Raw genomic sequence first — 21,882 nt, 5'->3', positions numbered from 1 at the left:
GCGGCCGGGTATGCCAAGAGTGCCCAGGCTAGGTAAGAGGAACTGTATGGGGCTGGGAAGAAGGCAGAGAAAAGGACAGCCCTAAGGAAGCCGGGAAAGTTCTGGAAGTGGTACAAAGGCATCGGCAGTTTTCTGCCTCCTTCATGGGTAAGCTCTGTTCCTCTGCAAAGCCTTCAACTCCCAAGAGGAGGTACGCAGGACTCACCCGCCCACCAAGACGGGGACACATCTCAGATTTTATCAGCGGCAACTTTACAGAAACACTGTTGCAAGCAACCTGAAGCCAAAAAAGGACACAAAAGCCAAGAAACAGAAGGGACAATGTAAATATACTCTGGACATCAATGGAAGTGAGAAACAGGAAAAGAAGAGATCAGAATGCAAGCCTTCCACATTCTGTCCCTTCCCATTTTCTTTGTTTCTCTGGTTCCTTATGTTCATCTTCTCAGCCTTTAAATAGATCCCATCCCTCAGCTTTCAGAGTCCCCCCACCATCCTCACCAAACCCTCTCCTCCTGGGAGCAGGAGGTGCCATCTGGGGAGGCGGACAGGGAGCCCCCAAAGGCGGTCGACCCTGGAGGTGAGGGTGCCTCCTGAGTGGCAGAGAAGAGCCCCATCTCAGTGGCAACCTGGCTGCCAGCCCTGACCCAGGGCTGAACCTGCCAGGCTCAGGCCAGGGGCTGCCTCCCCGTGCCAGGCTCAGCGCCCTGGGGGTGAGGGAGCAGAGAAAGAGATGGGGGCCAGGTCACACTGGCCGAACAGAGGGGCTCTGTGTCCAGGAGTAGCTGCTTCTCCCTGAGTAATTTTCCAGGGTTTGCCCTTCCCTCACAGAGCTCACATGGGGGCCGCCATCCTCCAGAGGGTTATCCTAGGCCAGTCACCTGTTCGGTGACCCTACCTGCTTTGATTTCTAATCCCTGTCACTCATCCGGCTTTGCTTCTCAAAGTCCCCACACCCATCTCCAGGATATGATACCCCTGGACCCCAAGACACCCAACCCACCCGCTCCAGGCCCAGCTCTCAGGTCGTTCTGGGAAGTCCCAAAGGCGCCATTGTTGCTGGGCTGAGGCCAACATTTCTGTTTTCTCAGAAGGATCAAAGCCGCGTCCCAACCCTGCCAGGAGGAAGCAGTTGTGACTCGTGCAAATATCTGCAGTCCATTTGGGATTTTACTTTGGTGAGAAATAAATACACAGCCATCTGCAGATGATGGAAATATGACTTAAGTAACTTTTTGGTTGAGGCTATTGGGCCAGAGCCCAGATGGAAATAAGACCTTGTATCTTAGTCTCCCCTGCACACTTTTGAAAAAAAAAAAAAGAAAAGCAGAGGGGAAGGAAAAAAAAAAGTTGATGAAAACTGAAGCTCAAAATGGAGTGTGCTCTATTACTTGGCCTGAGAAGGGAAAAATAAACACCAAACAGCTACTCCATTCAAGGGTGTGTTATCTGGCTCATCCTCGCTGAGAATTCCCTCTCCTCCCTCCTCTGCCCAGGAATTACCGCGCCTACAAACAGCCCCCACGCCCGCCCCTAACCCGGGGCAGGCAGACAATGGGCCAGAAAACCATGCTGGACCAAGGCCTCTCCCTGCAGCCCCCAGAGGCCATAAGATTGAGAAACACAAGGCTATTTTTAAAGTCCTATTTGTCTACCCACTCCGGCTCTGCAAGCCTGAGAAATGGTATCATTTGTGGGAGGTGGCATTGATTTCTTTTTTAACTTGCTCAAAGCCACATTTTTGCAAGTTTGAGAAAAGCCAAAAAGGCAACAGTTTCCAAGGGTGACCCCTCCGCTGGCCTGCCCTCCTGCCCTGCGGGAAGGACTCAGGTGTATGTGGGAGCGCAGCCCCCTGCGGCTGTGCCCTCGTCTGCGGCGGGCACAGGCCCCCAGATCCAGGCCCCAGGAAGTGGAGTGAAAGGTCTGGACATACAGGAGAGCCGGTGAAAGAGGAAGGAGCAAGGGAGTAAGACAGAGGTAGGATCCGAGAGTGGTGGGGCACTCCGTCTGTGGCACAGCTCCGCCCTGGGAGGCCCCTTTGGATTGGGGGGGGGGGGGATAAACAGCCACCTGCCCTGGAGATAGAAAAGGGTGACAGGTCACACACAGAGGAAATGGCTTCTCAACACCATCCAGCCCCCCAAGTCTATGGGCAGATGCTTCAAGCAGCTGGTGAGTTCGGGGACCAAGAGGGTGCTTCCAGGTGGGTCTCCAAAGCTGAGGCAGGCCTTGGACTCTGGGCTGCAAAGATCCAATGGCAGTAAGAGGAGCCTCTCTGTTCTTGAGATCTCTAAAGGTTTTTTCCTGTGAGGACACAACCCCACCAAGGCTTCAGAGGCCTCCCCACTACCCACCGCCAGGACCAAGAGATGGAGAAAGATGGAGGGGTGGCGAGAAAGAAAGAGATTCCAGTGAGACGGAGAAATAGAGGAAGCAGAAGCATAAAGATGCAGAGAGATGGAAAGATATAAATTGAGGAAGAGTGAGGAAACTCTTCTGTGGATCCCCAACCCCAGCTCCTATCTCTGATGCTGGATGGAAGGGGGACCGTTCACGAGGACCACAATAGAGGGACATGCTCTGTGGACCATTTCCTTTCTCCAGCGGGTCCATGGCCCATAGCCTCGCGGTATGGTGAGCACGAAGTCTCCAGCCGCTGCCTGAGCACCACGAGAAGCTGTGTCCCCGCTCCTTCCCCACACCAGGGACACAGCTCAGCCCACACTCACTCAGATTCCTCCTATGTGCACTGGCTGCACAACCTTGAATGGTTCTCTGGTTCCCTTCATTTCTCAGTCCTCTCAAACGCAAAAAGGAGATAGTACCTTCCTCCCTGGGGCGTTTCGAGTACTAACTGACATCGCATGTACGTGCTGTGTGTAAATGCTTCACACAGACTTGGCACACAGTGAGGGCTTGATGCATGGCAGCCTTAATGCATGTGGCCTGTGGAGCATAAGTGGTGGTTATTGTTGCTGGTGTTCCCAGGAGACGGGCGGGGCTGGGAGAGTGCTGGAGGGAGAGGGGAGGGTGGGCAGGATGGGGAGGCAGAGGAGTCTGGGGAGAGGGGGCCAGAGGAAGGTGATGCAGAGTGCATGGAACCATATGTGCCAAAGCTGGATGTACGCTGAGACCACCCTGACCCATCTGTGGCACCCCTCGTGCTGACCCTAATGTGGACCCCATGCAGGGTCCGAGACTAGGAGAGCCGGGCTCCCCTCCTACATGTCCCTGGTTCCACGCTGCTCAGGCTGGGACCACAGGTCAGCCTCCCATCAAACCCTAAGCCCCCCTACCCCCACCCTGGGGATGTCTTCCCTTTGGTGATCTGGAACAGTGAGTGCCAAGAGGAGCAGAGCAGCAGCCAGATGGGCCAGCAGGTGACTCGAGGCCTGCCCCGGCCCCCAGGGCATCAGAGAAGAGCAAGAATCCAAGCAGAGTTGGTCATCCTGGCTGAACCATTTCATGTGAAAAGGCTCCCAGAAGCCCCCAGCGTCACTGTAGGGAGTCTGATCCTTCTGTCCCAGGAAGGGACAGAGTCTGATCCTTCAGGAAGCCCAGTTCTGGGGAGGGGACAAACCTTCATCCCTCATTACAGCCTTCAAGAAGCACCCCACCCCCACCTAAGCTGACCCAGAGCCTGCTCTGCCTCCCCAGCTGCCATGTGGGGACATAGGCACAGTCGCCACCTCCCTCCCAGAGAGGCACCCCAGCAGAAACACTTCCCCATCTCAGAAGGGAAGTAGAGGAAGGGGAATCAGACTGTGCAGGCTGCCGGGAGGAAGTCCTGAGACCTGAGTTGTCATCCTGGCTCGATCCCTTTGCAAAAGTTGCTCATCCTCTCAGAGCTTCATGATCCTCCTCCAGAAAATGGGAATAATAATCTTTGCATGTTGGGGAGACAATAGCACATATCTAAGCACTTACATAACACTCTGACCCGTTCCTTTCGTGGGTGGGGAATCAGAGCAACTGGGTGTGTGTTTGTTGGCAACCTAAAGACTATGGCTTTCAGCAGGGCTGGATGTTTGCATTCAAACCACTCACTGGGAGGCAGATAAAATCAAGAGGCTGGTCCTTCCAGAACCTGGAGGGTGCGTGGTGGATGAAAGCACTATTTCTGGAATAAGATGGCATGTCCCCTGACTAGGTTAACTCTCTACACCTCAATTTGCTCATTTGTAAACGGGGATGATAAGAGCTCCCCAGGTGTTTGGTTAGAGGTGATGATTTAATAAAGCAGTCCACCTGGATCCTTCAGCACAGCACCTGTTGGCAGCAAATATTCAGGGCAGGTGGTCAGTTATGGTAAAGGCACAGAAAAGAGACACCTTCTAGGAACAGAATGGGGAGAGACCGCCAAGATGCATGCTGAGTGGAAAGCATGGCGTGTAGGATGCTACCATCTGGGCAGGGAGTGAGGAAATCAGACCACGTGTCTGATTTGCTTGCATTTACAGAAGGGTATCCTAGAAGGATCTTCCCTAGTGGCCTAGACTATAAAGAATCTGCCTGTAATGCAGGAGACCTAGGTTCGATCCCTGGGTCAGGAAGATCCCCTGGATAAGGAAATGGTGACCACCCCACCCCCCGCCCCGCCCAGTATCCTTGCCTGGAGAATCCCATGGACAGAGGAGCCTGGCGGGCTACAGTCCAAGGGTTGCAAGGGTCGAACATGACTTGGCGAATAAACCACCACCACCATCTTGGAAGGATACCTAAGAAACTAGTAAACAGGGTTACCTTGTGTTGGGAGAATGAAAGGGGATGGCGTGGGGCAGCAGGCCTTTTGACTGTACACATCTTCATGCGATTCTGATCCATCACCCATGTGAGCGAATTACCTATTGCAAAATATTTTCAGTTAACATAAAAGCGTGAGCTACTGATACTATTATTCTGTCTGAGCTTCAGTTTCTTCCCTTAATGAGGAAGGTGCTCTAGGCCTCAACTGCCTGACTAGGGATTTCGTAGGGATTCAAAGAGAAAGTGAATACACAAGTGCCCTGAGGAAGACTGGGATGATGAGGAGGAAGGGGCGGAGGTGGAAGAAGGGGGTAGCGATGGGAGGCGCCCAGTGGGAGAATCACTGAACCGTTGTCCCAGGAGCTGAGCCATGCCAGCTGGACACATTTCGCTCTGGCCTCAGCCTTTGGCCTCGTTCCTCAAACACCCAGGGTTCAAATGGGGCCCCTCGTCCTGCCAAACACTTCAGGGGAGGTGGATGCAGGTGAGTGGGGGACAAGGGTAGGGCTCATGGACACCTGCATATGACCCTTGACCACACTGGCCAGAGTGTTGGGAGCAGGAAGGGGCCCTGGGAGTGGAGTTGTGAGATGGATGAGACATTGCAAGGGGAAAGGCAAGATTCTGCCCAGCAATGGCTCAGAGAGACTGGACCTTGCCAAGGGTGTGGCTGGTGTGAAAGGAGATGGAGAGAGTCATCTCATTTATCATCACCCCCAACAATTCTGTCATGGATTCGATTACCATCCAGATGAGGAAACTGAGTCTTAGAATTTCGGGTGTGTCTATAGTCACAACCACTAAGTAACTCAGATCCAGATTCAGGCAGCATCTCTCCATTTCAGTACTGCTCCACCCTAGCCCGTAACCCAGACAAGCTGGCCACTTTCTAGGTGACCCCATTATAGCAACAGAACAAAAATCACTAGAGCTTAGCTCAGAACTGGCAGCAGAAGCATCGTCGGTGGCTGAAGTGTCCCCACTCCAGGAGGTCTCCACATTCATTAGATACCCAGAGCCTGCAGGTAGAGCCTGGGAGGGAGCAGACTTGGGAATCCCTCAGGACCCCATGCCCCTGAAAATTCAGGGGCACGGGGCTGGAAGAATGAAAGTGCTTTTCATGGAATCCCAACAGGAAACCCACGAGAACATTCCTGCCCTGAGGATTCCAACAGGAAAACCACGAGAACATTCCTGCTCGTGGGATTCCAGCAGGAAAACCAAAAGAACATTTCTCCTTGTGGGGTTCCAGTTGGGAGTCAGAGTCCATGTTCCCTGCTACACAGGCTGGCCAGTGGGTGGAGGGGTGGAGGAGAAGACTTGCCCGCCCTCACCAGAGGTCCCCAGCCCCGCAGACACACTCAAAGATTCCTCTGGCCTCTCTGGGATGGGGTGGGCCATTTGAGAACTGGCCTGCCTGGCTCCCAGTCCTCCTGTCTTTGCTCCAAGTGGCCGTCCTATTACCCAGGTTCCATGCAGAACATATGACCCCCTGTTCCTCCAAGGGTCTTTGTAATTAGGGCAAGGGCTTGTGAGCATATAAAAAAATTATCTTAAATTTAACTGCCTCTTGAGGTGCCTCAGTCAACAGTGGGGTGCACTTGGAGAAATCTGGGACAGAGCTGATTCTGCCCACCCTCCTCCAAATAGCTATTGTGTCCCACCATCAGGACCCACCTGAAGCTACATGCTGAGAGGGGTCCTGAGGACAGGTTCTTGGCCCCAAGAAACTCCCACTCTAGTGGAAAAGCTGGGAGGCAATCCAACAGGAAGTGCTTCTAGAGTGCTGAAAGAGAAATGACCGTTAACCCCAGGCATCATCAAAGCAAACCCTGTTCATGGAGTACCTATCATGTGTCAGGTACTGTCTTGGGCTTCAAGGCAGAGTGATAAATCTCCTCCTCCCAAAAAACCATGGCCTGAAATGAAAGAAAAAAAAAAAAACCATGGCCTGATGGGAGAGATCAACAAATAAATGACTACCTCACAGTGGGAGGAGAGTTAAAATCAAGGTTTGCTCAGGATGCAGAGAAGAAGGGAAGGCTTCCTGGAGGAAGGGATATCGAGCATGCTGAGGAGTTCAGCTGGAAGTGCAGTGGGACTTCAGGGGTGGGGCTGGGAGGTGGTGGGGTTTGACATAAACCTCAGTAACCATGGTTAGGATTTGGGTTATGGAACAGTGATAAGACCTTAATAAAGGCAGGGACGGGTCACGGAAGAGTAGGTTTTGGACATAGGACAGCAGATGCAGACACCAGTGGGGTGGATCTGAAAGGGAGAGCTGGGAAGGACAGAGGTCCCAGAGAGCTGGGAGGGCCGTGGGTCAAGATGTGACACGTTCCTTCACTCAGGGAAGGAGACAGTCAGTGAATGCGGGCAGAGGAGAGGGTTGCCCTCAGGAAGATGGGAGGGAATCCAGACTTTGAGGGGGTTGCAGAGCACCGGGAGGGAAGAGTGTGACATTTGGAAAATGAAAGAAATTCTGAGTGAGATCCCAGGGCCTTTTCATCTGCAACCATCCAGACACCCCAGCCCCACGTCAAGGAATGGAACGTTATGTTCCATATGAGGCCTCAGGGCTGATCCAAGCAGGCTGGCAGTGACACGGAGCAGCTGAGGCCAAGGCAGGAGGGAGTGGGTCCCTCAAGCCATCCATCCAGCCACCAGGAGAGGCCAGGAGCAGGAATCAGGGGTCAGGACTCAGGGAGAGTGGGGGGGTGGATCATGGACACACACGGCAGCATCAAATTGTGGGCCAGGAGCTGAAACCCACAACCAGGGTCAGGGCGGCAGAGGGCCAGATCTGCCTCCAGAAGGAAGGAGGAGCCTGTGGGCCTGGACTAAGTGGATGAGGCACGGGGGTCAGGAGGAAGGGGCCATGGTGGACAACGTCTAAAGCAGTGGTGTGCCAGGGCACACTGTTAAATGTTAGTAAACTTGCAAGAAATTTGTTTCAATGTTGGCAAAACCAGCCACAAGGCATTTATACCATGGAAATCGGAAAATGCTATTATCAATCCGGGTAAATTTTTTTCCTTTCTCAGAGAGATGGCTGAGACCTGGGCCCATGAGACCAGGGGTCTGGCCTTTCTCCACCATGTAGTTTTGTGCTGCTGTGGCCTCACTTGCAAATGACAGTTCTCAGCCCTGCCATCCATGAAGCACTGCTGGGGTGGGGGTGGGGGTGGGCATCTAAACGAGCATAGCTGGATGATGCTCTTTAGGCCAAAGCATTATAGAGAGAGAGAATTGCAAGCGGCTTTCCTAGCCTCTCCCTGGATGTCTGATCTAAATTTAGGTCCTTTTAGTCTATGCTGAATCCCAGCCACTGCCTTTCCTTCCTTCCTGCAGGCTCTTTGGAGGTGGCCATAAGGAAGGCCCTGCTGGAAGGCAGCTGACCTTTGTTGTTTCACCTGCAAGTTTGTGTGTGGCTTTCAGGCCAAAGTCCCCCCAGACCTCCCCTGTGCCTCCTCCAACTACCCCTTCCCTCATACTCAGAAACTTACAGTGGCTCCCTAATCCTCTCCTGATGTTCCAAATGCCCCACCCCTGCCTAAGGCCATCCCGTTTTGTATCCACAATGATGACACCACTCTTTGCTCGGCCACTCACTCCCTGATAGAGCATGTCCTTCCACATCAGGACACCTCAGGCATGTCCCTACCCTCTCCAGGTCTTATCTGTGCTCTAAGGATGATGTCTATAATAGACTCTGTGTGATTTTTCTATAGGTAATAGAAACTGACCAACAGGGACTTCAACCATAAGACCAAGAAGTCTAGAGGTGGGCAGTTATCTAGCTGGCTTGGAAACTTCAAGATGCCAGTGCTTTGGATCAGGGTCCAAATGGTCTCCCTCATGGTTGCAAAATGGCTGCCATACCTCCATATAGCACATCTTCAGACTTCCTCCAATGTCTGGATATAGGGTGATAGTAAAAGTGAAAAGAGCTCTCTTTGTGTGTTTTCCCTATTTGATCATGGGTGAAAAATCTTTCTCAGAAGCTTTTCTATCACGATTCCCCACAACTCCCAGCAATTTTTTCCTAGATCTTGTTAGCCAGAACTGAAAATGGCCTTTAGATGGCCAACTAGCATAATGTTTAGTGGGTATCTAAAGATCAGACACAATGGCCATGAATGTACTCCCTGTTGTTAGGAGAGCTCACCACCTCCCAGACTCCTGCTCCGTCCCCTGACTGGTCACCCTGAGGCTGTAGGGACATCCTCTTCCCTAGGGGTTACTCTTCACCCTGAAACAACAGTGCGTGAATAGGCTCAAGTCCAATTAAGTGCAATTGCATTGATGATTCCAAGAGCAGGAAGAAGGTCTGAGACTTGCCACAGACAATCTGCAGATCTGTATTGGCCTCCCTGTATGCCCAGCCCAGGGGAGGCCAGAACCTGTCCATTGTGCGTTAATCATCTGGGTAATCTTGCCTGCAAGTGAGACTTACCTGGAAAAAACTTTTTAAAGTCCCCTTGCTCAAAAAAACTCAAAACCCCAGTCTAATCATGAGAGAAGCTAACAGACAAGTTTGATATCCCTGACCAGTTTTCCTGTCAAGGTTCTCAGAAGCAAGGACAGGCAGATAAAATGCCATGTCCCTGAGTGGCCATGATGACGCAATGTAATATGGTATCCTGGATGGGCTCCTGGGATGGAAAAAGAACATTAGACTAACATAAGGGGGCCTTGAATATAGCATGGACTTCAGTTAGTAATAATCTTAATCTAGCAACACTTGTTCATTAATTTTAACAATGTACCACACTAATGAATGATGCTAGTACTAGAAAAACTGTGCGGGGATATATAGGAACTCTTTTTACCATATGTTCAATTTTGATATAAATCTAAGATTGCTCTAAAAAATAAAGTGCTATATACATATATATCTCCAGGCCTGCGCTGCAGACCAATGACATTAAATCACTGATAGGGGAGCTTCAGGGCTGCCCCATTCAGGTTTCAGCTCCCTCATTTTCTTAGCATCTCAGGGATTCTTGGATTCCCTGTCACTCCAGTGACTGTCTTCCCTTCCACTCCTTCCCAGCAAATGGCACAGCAACAACCTGATCTCCAGGCTTTTCCCTCCCTGGCGCAACACTGGGAATAACCCTGGACTCCTACCTGGATCTTCCCCCAGAGAGTCTCCAGCAGGAATCAAGTTCCCAGATAGGAATCACAGTGAGGGGCAGAGACCCATGTTAGGCATGCTGGCTGCTTCTGGAGGCAGGTCGCCTGTTTTTGCCCAAACTCCATTCGATGAGAATGACAAGGAATATGGTTACACAGGAGGTTTATGAATGCTGAGGGAGAAAGCTGCATCTCTTGGAGGTCAAAATTCAGAGTTTACACAGAATAGAGTTAGGAGAACTGCAAATTTTGCATAAGATTCCTCCCAAAGAATGTTGATAATTTAGAGGAATAAGCTATGAACACAGGTTTTGGGGCCAGACACATTTCAAATTCAAGTTCTGCTGCTTATTAGCTGAGTGACATTTACATCAATCAGGATAGGCTAAGTTATGCTACAAGAACAAATAACCCCCAAATGGCAGTGGCTTAAAACAACAAAGGTCTGCTCATGGACACAAAGCCTTGCTGCATGTCTGGGTGGCTCTGCGCAGCTGCTTTCCATATGAAGAGCCTGTGGTGTGCTTCCAGACTGACACAGCCTTTCCCGATCACTACGGAGGGGGCAGAATACTGGGGGTCAAGCACCAGTGATTCAGTGTTGCCACTGGGAAGGGACCCAGGTGGCAATATCAGCTCTATTCATATGAAAGTCACATGACCTCATCTAACTTCAAGAGGACCGGGAAGCACCATCCTCCCATGTTCCGGGAAGGAGACGGGAACTCAGGGCTGGTGAGTAATAATAATGTTTTCCACAACTTCATGCTAGTGGTAAAGAACCCTCCGGCCAATGCAGGAGGCATAAGAGATGCAGCTCTGATCCCTTGGTCCAGAAGATCCCCTGGAGGAGGGCAAGGCAACCGACTCCAGTATTCTTGCCTGGAGAATCCCATGGACTGAGGAGCCTGGCAGGCTATAGTCCATAGGGTCACAAAGAGCCAGACACGACTGAAGCAACTTAGCAGGCAGGCAGGACACAATTTCAAGTCCTTTAACCTGTTTCCACATCAATCTGCTCATCTGTAAAATGGAGATAATGATATTTTCCATAGAAGGTTGTTGTGTGGATTGAATAAGATCTTCAGGCTAGCCGTTCCAAGTACGCAGTGCTCATGACAAACTGGCTCACCGTCAGTGATGGACACACCTCAGTGATGCCAATCAGAAGTTTCTTTTTTAATTAAAAAATTTTTATATTACTTTGAATTTATTTATTTAAATGTTTGTTTTTTGTTGCACTGTGCAGTATGTGGGATCTTAGTTCCCTGACCAGGGATTGAACCCACGCTCAATGGAGTGGACTCCACGCTCAGTGGAGTCTTAACCACTGGACCACCAAGGAAGTCCCCAGAGTTTTGCTTAAGATTTCTTTATGGAAGCTGGAGAGACTTGATCTTCCTCTGAGATACTGAGTGATGAGATCAAGAGAGTTTGTAGCTCTTGTATATAACGAGCAATTGTTTTTGTCTTGATAGAAAATAAATTCCAGAAACTATGCGAGTCCCTGAACTCCATTTAACCTAAGACTAAGTAGCACCTAAAGAGGTTTCCTAGATCAACTCCCACATTGACTAAAAAATACCATTTATTCCCACAGAATTGATGAGATTCCGTTCAATGGATTCATGGAACCCAGTGATTTCCCTGCATAATTTGTAACAATTTATAATTAAATGCATGGAGAGCCATTTAGGGTAAAAGAAACGTTGCTTTTTTAATTTCCCTAAATAAATTACATCTAGCTACAATCTGCATTTGTCATGATGATAGGCAGTGGATAAAGAAAGTTTTATTGAGTAGAAGGACCCCAGGCTAAGCCTGGCCCATGAAAATGGATGGCAGAGGCTTAATCATCAATGCGTGGTTGTCCCTACTGTCACCGACACGGTCCATGCAGAAGGGGTACCTTGACTCTGAGGAAGACCTGGCCTGGGGACTTTTCTCAAGGCTTCTGAGCCTCAGCATCTGGGGTCCAGTTTCCCGAAGCACAGAACAGCCCCTCCTCCGCCCAGGGCCACACCTCAGCAACTCTTGGGGGGCTGATCTCTGGGGTTCATGCCCCATAGAACCCCCAGCACTTCTCCTCTGCGGTCCAAGAAGGTCCACACTTCCTACAGGCCATGCCCCTCTAGGCCCTCTGGACATCCACCCCGTTTAACCACCTGATGGGCACAGGCCCTCCAAATCACAGGGCAGCCCACCCCAACCTGACAACTTCTCCATTTGGCCGGAAACTCAGACCAAAGACTGTTATTTCCCTCCTGCTGATAAGGAAAGCTCAAACCTCAAGAACTCAAAGGCTGGGCTTTCCAGAAGGGTAAAGGAAAGGCACACAACTCCTTCTTTTATCCTGATAAGCCAGCAATCTGAAAAGTAGAAAAATTAGACCCCATTTCTTGACAGTTTGTTCTGTTGTTTTATATTGGCATCAGGCCCACATGCCAAATGTATTCATATTATGTTGGTACAAAAGTAACTGCAGGTTTTGCATTGTTGAAATTTGCCATTTGGTGTTAGAACATGTTCTTAAATAAATGTGGTTATGCTATACAGCTTTTTAATGTGCACTTCTGGCTTTATGTATTTTTGTTAATAACTTATTAGTGCTGTTTATTTTAGACTATGGAAATGATGTTAGACAAAAAGAAAATTCAAGTGATTTTCTTATTTGAGTTCAAAATGGATCGTAAAGCAGCAGAGACAACTCATAACATCAACAAAGCATTTGGCCCAGGAACTGCTAACGAACATACAGTACGGTGGTGGTTAAAGAAGTTTTGCAAAGGAGATGAGAGCTTTGAAGATGAGGAGTGTAGTGGCTGGCCATGGGAAGTTGACTACAACCAATTGAGGGCAATTATCGAATCTGACCCTCTTACAACTGCTGGAGAAGTTGCCAAAGAACTCAGTGTTGACCATTCTACAGTCTTTCAGCATTTGAAGCAAACTGGAAAGGTGAAAAATCTTGATAAGTGGGAGCTTCATGAACTAACCAAAAAAAAAAAAAATTCGTCATTTTGAAGTATTGTCTTCTCTTATTTTTTGAAACAACAATGAACCATTTCAGGATCGGAGTGTGACATGTAAAGAAAAGTGGATTGTATATAACAACCAGTGATGACCAACTCAATGGTTAGACCAAGAAGAAGCTTCAAAGCAGCTTTCAAAGCCAAACTTGCATCAAAAAAAGATCATAGTCACTGTTTGGTGGTCTGCTGCTCGTCTGATCCACTAGAGCTTTCTGAATCCTGGTGAAACCATTACATCTGAGAAGTGTGCTCAGCAAGACAATGAGATGCACTGAAAACTGCAGCACCTGCAGCTGGCATTGGTCAACAGAAAGGGACCGATTCTTCTTTCTCCATGACAAGCCCAACAGCACATTCCACAACCAACACTTCAAATGTCGAACAAATTTGGCTATAAAGCTTTGCCTCATCTGCTATATTCACCTAAACACTCACCAACTATCACTCACTTCTTCAAGCATCTCGACAACTTTTTCGCAGGGCAAACGCTTCCACAACCAGCAGGAGGCAGAAATTGCTTTCCAAGAATTCACTGAATCCCGAAGCACAGGTTATGCTACAGCAATAAGCAAACTTATTTCTCGTTGGCAAAAATGTGTTGATTGTAATTATTCCTATTTTGATTAATAAAGATGTGTTTGAGCCTAGTTATAATGACTTAAAATTCATGGTCCAACACCATAATTATGTTTGCACCTACCTAATAATATATGGGGACAGGAGGTCCTAACAGCTCATATCTAATCTGCTCACAATTTATCCCAGTCTCTGGCTCACAACATAAGCTGTAGGTCTCAATACATATTGGCTCAATAATTACTTATTAATCACAACTCTTTGAGTGCTAAGGAATAGAAATTCAAACTAAGTCAACTTAAAAAAAAAAGTCATTGGCTCTTGTAACTAGGAAAACTGAAGGCAGGCCTGGCTTCTGGGAAGATTGGAAGGATGTAGAACTGAATCTTCTCTCTGGCCCCCTGGCCTCCTTTCCTCAATGTGTTGGTTTCATTTTGCCAACAGCTTCTTTCTTGTGTCCTTGGGCAACGGCTCCAGTAGCTTCAGGCTCGCATCATTCAGTATCTCTTCATAACAGGATCTCAGTGGAGGAGAGACTCTTTTTCCAGCATCCAAAGCCCAAATCTTAAGTGAGACTCTGATTGCACTATATATGTACCCCTGAACCAATCACGTGGCCAAGAGGATGGTATACACCAATGGCCACTTGGGTCATACACCCCACTCTGGATGGTGGTGAAGAGGCTCCATAAGGAAAGCTTCACCAAGAAGCGGAGAAGCTCCTCTAATGAAAATGGGAGCTATGACCTCGAAAAGAGAGAAGAAACAGCAGGCATCCCCTACGCATAGGGCTGGGAACTAAAGCAGGTTGGACCTGTATTCAGTTAGGTTCAGTCATGACAAGTGTTATCAGTTAGGGTGAGTTAGCTGCTGTAACAAACAAACTCCAAATCTCAACGGCTTAACATACCAGACTCACTCACCTCAGAGTCCAAAGCCGGGTGTGGGGGTGCCCCTCATGCGGTCATCCGAGGACCCTTGTTTTGGTTCCTGCCTTACTCTCCAGGGCTCTGGAGTCCTGCGCTCCCAGTTGCACTGATGGGAAAAAGAGGAGTGCACAGCAGGTCCTACGAGGAGTTTTCAGGGACTATGGCCAGAATTGGTGCATATCACTCTGGTCCAGTTTCCATTGGCCAGAACTTGGTAACTGCGTATAGTAATGGCAAGGTTGGCTGGAGAATGTTCTCAGGAAAAAAAGGTACACAGCACTTGAAGAGTTCATAGTCTCTGCCACATTGAGAGAGGGCCCCTCACAGGACCAAGTTGGGGGTTGGGAAGAGGTAGGGGCAGCAAGGAAGGTCGGGTAGGCTTGGAACTGAAGGCTGCCAGCCTCTGCCCTCCAGATTTTTTTAAACTTGGGCAGGTCACTCTCCCTCTCTGAGTCTCAGTCTCCCCACCCCAGCCCCCACTACCTGCCAAGTATAGCCCCCTTTATAACACTTCCCATGCAAATATTCTTCTGCTTCTATTATTCACACCCTACCTAAAGCCTCCATACCATTTCCAAGCTCCAAGTTTCTATGGTCTTATAACTTCTGATCTCCCCTTCATAAGACCCCCCTATCCAAGCTCTTCTTTGCCCCTTTTTTGCTTTATTGTCCATACCACCTGTTGTCACTTGATATATTCACTTGATATTGTCACTTGATATTGTCACTTGATATACTTGATATTGTCACTTGATATATATATGTTTTGCTCATTCATTCATCCTCTCCTGCACAAGAATATAAGCTCCAAGAGGGCACAGCTTTTGTATTCAGTTCATTGCTGTACCCCAGGTATCCAGAAAGTGCTTGGCATACCATAAGAACTCAGTAAATATGTGTTGAATGAATGAATGAATGAAACGTAAAACCTTTCTCAGAAGAGAAACTGTCTAAAATTCCTAGCAGAGTAACACTGCCATCTGGTGCCAGACATTTGAATTGCAGGCACAAGGTCAGATGGGTGAGGGGTGGGGTGGACAGAACCCAGAGACAATCCTTGTTAAATCAACCCTACTTCGTTGCTTTAAACATTACGGTCTGACTTTGGTGTTCAGATGACTCAATGGACCTGTTGGGTCTGATTTTCTGTCCTGTGTGTGCTTCCCTGCTGATCACTGCGTGTGACCTCACTAACCATTCATAAGGTGTTCAGATGTACCAGGCACTCAACGCTTGCTCCAACACTGCTAAAATCTGTAAACCTATGCGCAATGCTAACTCTTCAGAAGATGAAATATCAGAAAAAGACCCCAGGATGAGAGAGGATGAGAGAGTATACATGGCGAGAAGAGTAGGAAGGACCAAAGCAAGAAGGAAAACCCATTGGGAAGAGCCAGAACACTGCTGCTGCTGCTGCTAAGTCGCTTCAGTTGTGTCCAACTCTGTGTGACCCCATAGATGGAAGCCCACCAGGCTCCCCCATCCCTACTAGACCCTACCAAAAACCTGGCCTTTAATTCACTTTGGTTTCTCATTTGTGAGGTGATGGTGAGGGACTAGATGGGCTCTAGCCCGTACCTGAGCCCAGCCCTAAAGTCCTTGAGAAGGAACACAGGGTCATGGGTGCCTCCAATTTCCGGAGTTACCATCTAGAAAGAGCACTTAGTGGTTTATCCACTGGTCAGAAACTAGTGTCCTCAGCTGGGGGTCTCCTCATTACTAGGCTCTTGTCCCAGCAAACCTTAGCACCTAGAGTCAGGGGAGGGACATGGATCGGTGAGAACCCTCTCCCCATCCCTCCCCCATAGAGTGTCATTGAGATGTAAGCCTGGCCACCTCATGACACTGAAGCATCTAGATGCTCGGGACAATTCAAGGACCCCCAAGAGACCCTTTCTTCTCCTCCCTCCATCCTCCTCCTCCTCGGCTTCACCTACCATCACCAAAGACTCTCCCCCTCTTGGCTAATCCAGGGTCCCTGCTCTACTTACTGCTTTCTCTCTCTCTCTGTGCTCTGCCTCTGCTTCTCCTTCCATCTGGAAACTCCTCCTACCCTAGGAGCTCCCAGCTAATGGAATGATGGACAGATTATTTGTCCTCAGCTCAGCATCACGACCATCCCACCTTATGGCCCGGAGAGGCTAAGAACTACAATTCCCAGAATTCCCTTGATTGTACGGTTCCATCTTGGAAATGCTAAGGCGTTGCTCTGGTCAAATATTTGTCATATTTGTAAGAACATCGGAGGCCATGATTAAATCTACATACAGATCAAGAGTTTCCTATGAAAATTTATCAGCCAAAGTGACATCCTATAAATGTAAAATACACGCTAGATTTTGAAGACTTTGTACCCTTAAAATGTAAAATATCCCATTAGTAATGTTTATATTGTTTCTGTGTATTTTTTATATATTGAGTTAAATAAAACACTAATTTTGCCTGTTTCTTTGTACTTTGTTAATGTCATTACCAAAAATTTTTAAATTACATATATAGTTCATAGTATACGCCTATTGGGAAGAGCTAGTTTAGTGTTTGGGAAATGGATGGAAAACAAACACACAAAACACTTCATAGATGTGTGAGACAATGAACAATGAATGTCACAGTGTTGAATGTGGATTAACGCCACACGAGAGATGCAGATGTCAAGAGTAAAGAACTCAGAGAAGAAGAAGAGGTCCCTGGGGGCTCCACGATAGGGAAGGGAGGTGCTGAAGGCAGGACTGAACCACAGCCTGGAGTGTAGGAAGGAGACCATTCCAGGCAGTGGATTCAGTGTGCTCAGGGAGGAATAATTCAGGCGAGGCAAAAATGCAAAGGTCCTGGGGGTTTGACCCAAGCGAATGTTAAGGGTCATTGTTTCCACCTGTTTTCAGTCACCCCTCCATTCATTCCATCCTGTAGCTAGAGCGTTGGGGAGGGAGAGAGGCATGCAGGAAGGTCCTAAGCAGGCACAAGGGTGCCATTGCCTAGGCACCTGAAGGGCTTTTGAACACCAGGTCACAGTGCAAACTCAAACCCAGATCCAAACACCTCCTCTGGCTTTGTCTAGAGTGGGCTCCCCAAGGGACCATGTTTTCCAGGGGTGCTGGGGTCAGGGGTGGGGTGCTCTACCCTGGCTCCAACCGCAGGGGCTCTGCCGCTCTTCTCCAGCCCCATCCCAAGCAGGCTCCTGGGCTGGGTCAGAGGGGAAACATGCTCCAGTCTGAGATGAACGCACTCCATCTAGGCAGCAGGGAGTCTGGTAGAATGAGACCGTGGGGACAGGAAACACGAAGCCCACGGCTTAAAAATGCTTGCGCTTGCATTTTGTAGAATTTCTGGCACAGCTGTCTCTGGTCAGCAGTAGGATCTTTCTCAGAAAAGCTGGGACCTCTGTGGTCCAGGCCTGGTCCTGTGGGACCGGCTGCCTAGAGCTGGGGGCGGGCCTGGAACTGAGTCCAAGTTGGATGTTGAGTCATTTCAGGAAGGGCCGGCTGTCATGTCCAGCCCAGGCCAGAAGACAGGCCCAGACACTGGAACCAGACGAGCATCAAGGCCAGCCAGACCAGAGGGGGCTTCAGAGCGCCCATTGCCGGACAATCAAGAGCAGGTAGCACAGGGGCCTCAAAAAAGCGCTGATCCCCAAACCAGAAAGTGCACTGCCTTGGAGAGGCCTCCTGGTCAGGAGATCTTTGAAAATGGCAGAACTTTTCCACCACTGCTTCAAGGGACATTCATGCTTGATTCCTGAAAGAGGAAACCCTAGTAGCTTGATAAATCCTTCCTATGCACCTACTACCCAACAGTGAATCACGCCCCGTGGGGGAAACAAGAGGAAAAGTAGAGAAACTTTAAATCTCAGGGCAGAAAGAGCCTTAAGAGGTCACTTTAAAATGACTTTATGGGGATTTCCCTGGTGGTCCAGTGTGTAAGACTCTATGCTCCCAATGCAGGGTACCTGGGTCTGATCCCTGGTCTAAGAACTAGATCCTGCATGTCCCAACAAAGATCGAAGATCCAGACTGCCTCAAATAAAACCTGGCATAGTCAAATAAATAAAATTTTTTGTAATGACTTCCCAAAGTAGAAATTCCTGCAACAGTATCCAGGGCAGTTCCATGTGGCTTTGGTGCTCTGAGAGCAAACCGTTTAACAAAATTCAAGCAGAAGTTCTCCAACCTCAAAATCTCTGTTGCCTGAAATCTCACTATGAAATTATCATTTAGGATTGGGGCGGGGGGGGGTTGAGGGACTAAGTTTTTCATTCTTAATTTTCTTCCTTCAAGATGAACATTTCCTTGCTGAGATAACATGTGAGGTTCCTAACAGGACATAAGATGGTGACAATCAAGTAACAGGCAGATAAGAAGGGGATAAAGACAAACTCTACTATTGTCTTGCCATCAATTAGCCAGTTCTTCTGGTGACTAGTCATGTCCACAAAAATGCTATGGCTCTTTGTGTTTGTGGCTCAACAAATGCTAAGGATCCAGGCCGCCCTCAGTATTCGGCTCTACCCCATTATCCAATGTGTCATTCAAGCTCCAGCCGGCTCTTCCCCTTCTTCATCCTCGTTATCATCTTCCTCACCACACTTTCAGAATACGCACTGTGTGCCAGAAACCACCCTAATCACTCTTCAAATATCAATTCATGGAATCCTCACAATAACCCCATTACAGCAATATTATGTTTATTCCTGTTTTGAAAAGTGAAAGTCTCTCAGTCGTGTCCAACTCTTTGCAACCCCATGGGTATAACCCATGGAATTCTCCAGGCCAGAGTACTGGAGTGGGTAGCCTTTCCCTTCTCCAGGGGATCTTTCCAACCCAGGGATCAAACCTAGGTCTCCCACATTGCAGGTGGCTTCTTTACCACTGCAACATAAACTGTGGCTTGAAAAGGTTTAAATAACTTGCCCAAGGTCACATGGGTTGAGGTGGCAGGGCTAGGGTTTGGTTTGGTTCTAGAGTCCAGCTACTAGGAAGGAGTTAAGAAGGGCATTTCCTGCCCTTCAATGATATTTGGGCCAGATCTTAGTCACAAGGCTCTATTCAACTGTAAGAGAGGCTGGGAAATGTAGTCTTTATTCAGAACAGCAAAAACTGGGAGTTCTTTTACTAAGAAGGCTTCCCTGGTGGCTCAGATGGTAAAGAATCTGCCTGGAATGTGGGAAACCGGGGTTCGCTCCCTGGGTCAGGAAGATGCCCTGGAGAAGGGAATGGCTACCCACTCTAGTATTCTTGCCTGGAGAACTCCATGGACAGAGGAGGTCTCAAAGAGCCAGACGAGACTAGCACTTCCACTTTCTTTTGACTAAGAAAGACAGGGGAACGTATATCGGGGAACATTTTGCCATTGGTGGTATGGATCTCCATAAATTCATCCCCTCTCTCATAGTGGAGCAGCCCCACAATAATCCTGCATAACATGACCTCTCCCCCTGCCCTTCTCCAAGAGTGGCTGGTTGATCTCCTGAATGGAGACTAAGAGAGACTCCATCTTTCCATATTGGACAGCGGCATTTGCCTTCCAGGGTGGTAGGCAGCAGATTTCAGCAAGGTTTTCAAGGCTACAGTCTACAAAGAAAATGCTTAAGCGAATGTTTTCACAAAGCATATTGCCCAAACTATATTTCTGGCTGCCAATGCCAGGGCCCAAGGTGCCGCAGCATTCCTGCTCTTGGGTGATATAAGAGCAACCATATACCTGTGGTGAAAATCCCTTTGTTTGCGCCAGTGGATTTCTGACAATTGCCATCAAAGAATTCTCACTCCTCAGGCAGGCAAGTGTGGCGCGTGCCAACAGCAGTGTCAACACAAATGCTATGCAAGTATGGAGATTTGGCCCTGCAGGGTCAGAGGAGGCTTCATAATCTAGGTTATTATTGCTGACACATAGAGTGCTGACCACGTGCCACACACTCTTCCATGTTACACTTAGTGTCACTTAATCTTCAAATACCCAACGAGGCAGGTATTACTATTACTACTCTCATTTTACAGATGAGTAACCAAGGCACAGAGGGTTAAGTAACCAAAAGGCCAAACAACAGAAGTAGTAGAACTGGGTTTTGCACCTGGTCAGTCTGACTCTACCTTCTTTGTTCTACCATTTATGTTTGGGTGCTTGATGACTAGGTTAGGTTTTTGCTTTTTTTTTAATATATATTTATTTATTTGGCTGCACCAGGTCTTAGTTGTGGCATGGGGGATCTATTTCCCTAACCAAGGATTGAACCCAAGCCCCCTGCACTGGGAGCATGGAGTCATTGCCACTGGACCACCAGGGAAGTCCTCTAGGCTGGGTCTTAAACAAAGGGTAGGATTGTGATGGGCAGAAGCAGGCCTGTTGGTGGCAAGCAGAGGCACCTAGAGCCACATCATGGAGTCAGCAAGAGTAATCTGATTCTGGGCCTGTTGGTGGGCTGGGCTTCGATGGGGACAAGGGGAGGATGAATTCAGGTTTCATGAATTTGAGGTGCCTATGGCAGCAGCCCCCAACCTTTTTGACACCAGGGGATTGTTTTATAGAAGACAATTTTTCAAGATGATTCAAGCTCATTACATTTATTGTGCACTTTATTTCTATTATTATTATTACATCAGCTCCACGTTAGATCATCAGGCATTAAATCCCGGAGGTTGGGGACTCCTGGCCTGAGGGCCACTCTCATGGATAATCTTACAGGCAGACCAGGAGAGAAGTTAGGAATGGGGACACAGCTTTGAAGTCATACACGGAGCGTGATTCCCTAAGCTGTGGGCACCCACAGGAGGGAGACCCTTGACTAGAACCTGGAGGGAGGCAATTGAATGAGGAGTCAGAAGGAGCTGGAAGCAGCAGGTCAATGGCCTGAGGACAGGCTTTGAACAGGCTCTCCAGGAGGAAGGCAGGACCCTCAGTGCCCAGTACGGTGGGGAAGGAGGGCGGGAGGTGGCCCAGGGCCAAGGCCTCCGCTGGGGGCCCGGCTCCAGCTCCCTGCAGGCCCGGCCCTGTCAGAGCTCCTGCCAGCCTTCCTATTGCCCTGGAAATGGCTCCAGCACTGGGGCTCTACTGAGTCCAATCATTCAGATTTATGATGGAAAATGGCCCCGGGGACTGGGGCAATTTACTGTTCACAAACGAATTCCAACTTGTCCATGAAAGTGCCTCATTCCGGTCCCAGCACCCAGGCATGTTCACACCTCTGGTGAGGAGGCCGGCCTGCCCGGCTGGTTAGCATGCGGGCTGGGCTCTGGGCAGAGCAGCGCTGCCTCTAAAGGAGGCCGGGACAGCCTTCACGGCCCAGCCTCTTCCCCCAAAGCATGATGAGGGCAGGGGGTCAAGGAGGGCTGGGTTGGAGGGCAGGAACCACTGAGCCACCTCCCCTCTTCTTACACCCGTATCCTTCCCGGAGGAAGAGTGCCCAGTCTGTTGCTCCTCCTCGCCCCAGCCTCCCTTCTCATTTGTAATGCCTTCAGGAAATGGGG

General features: G+C 49.0%; 1 long non-coding RNA gene across 1 annotated transcript; it reads right to left on the bottom strand.

The window, feature by feature from the left end:
• Positions 1–1,026: 1,026 nt before the first annotated feature.
• Positions 1,027–7,869, bottom strand: LOC122441615. The gene is made up of 3 exons (XR_006269406.1): positions 6,424–7,869; positions 4,744–4,844; positions 1,027–4,269 (listed from the first exon to the last, which is right to left on the bottom strand). It is a non-coding gene; the product is annotated as an uncharacterized LOC122441615 (long non-coding RNA).
• Positions 7,870–21,882: the final 14,013 nt, after the last annotated feature.

Source organism: Cervus canadensis, chromosome 5, assembly GCF_019320065.1.
Source record: "Cervus canadensis isolate Bull #8, Minnesota chromosome 5, ASM1932006v1, whole genome shotgun sequence".
NCBI lineage: Eukaryota > Metazoa > Chordata > Mammalia > Artiodactyla > Cervidae > Cervus > Cervus canadensis.
The sequence above is the reverse complement of the archived record's forward strand: the minus strand, read 5'-3'. Positions and strand labels throughout refer to the sequence as shown.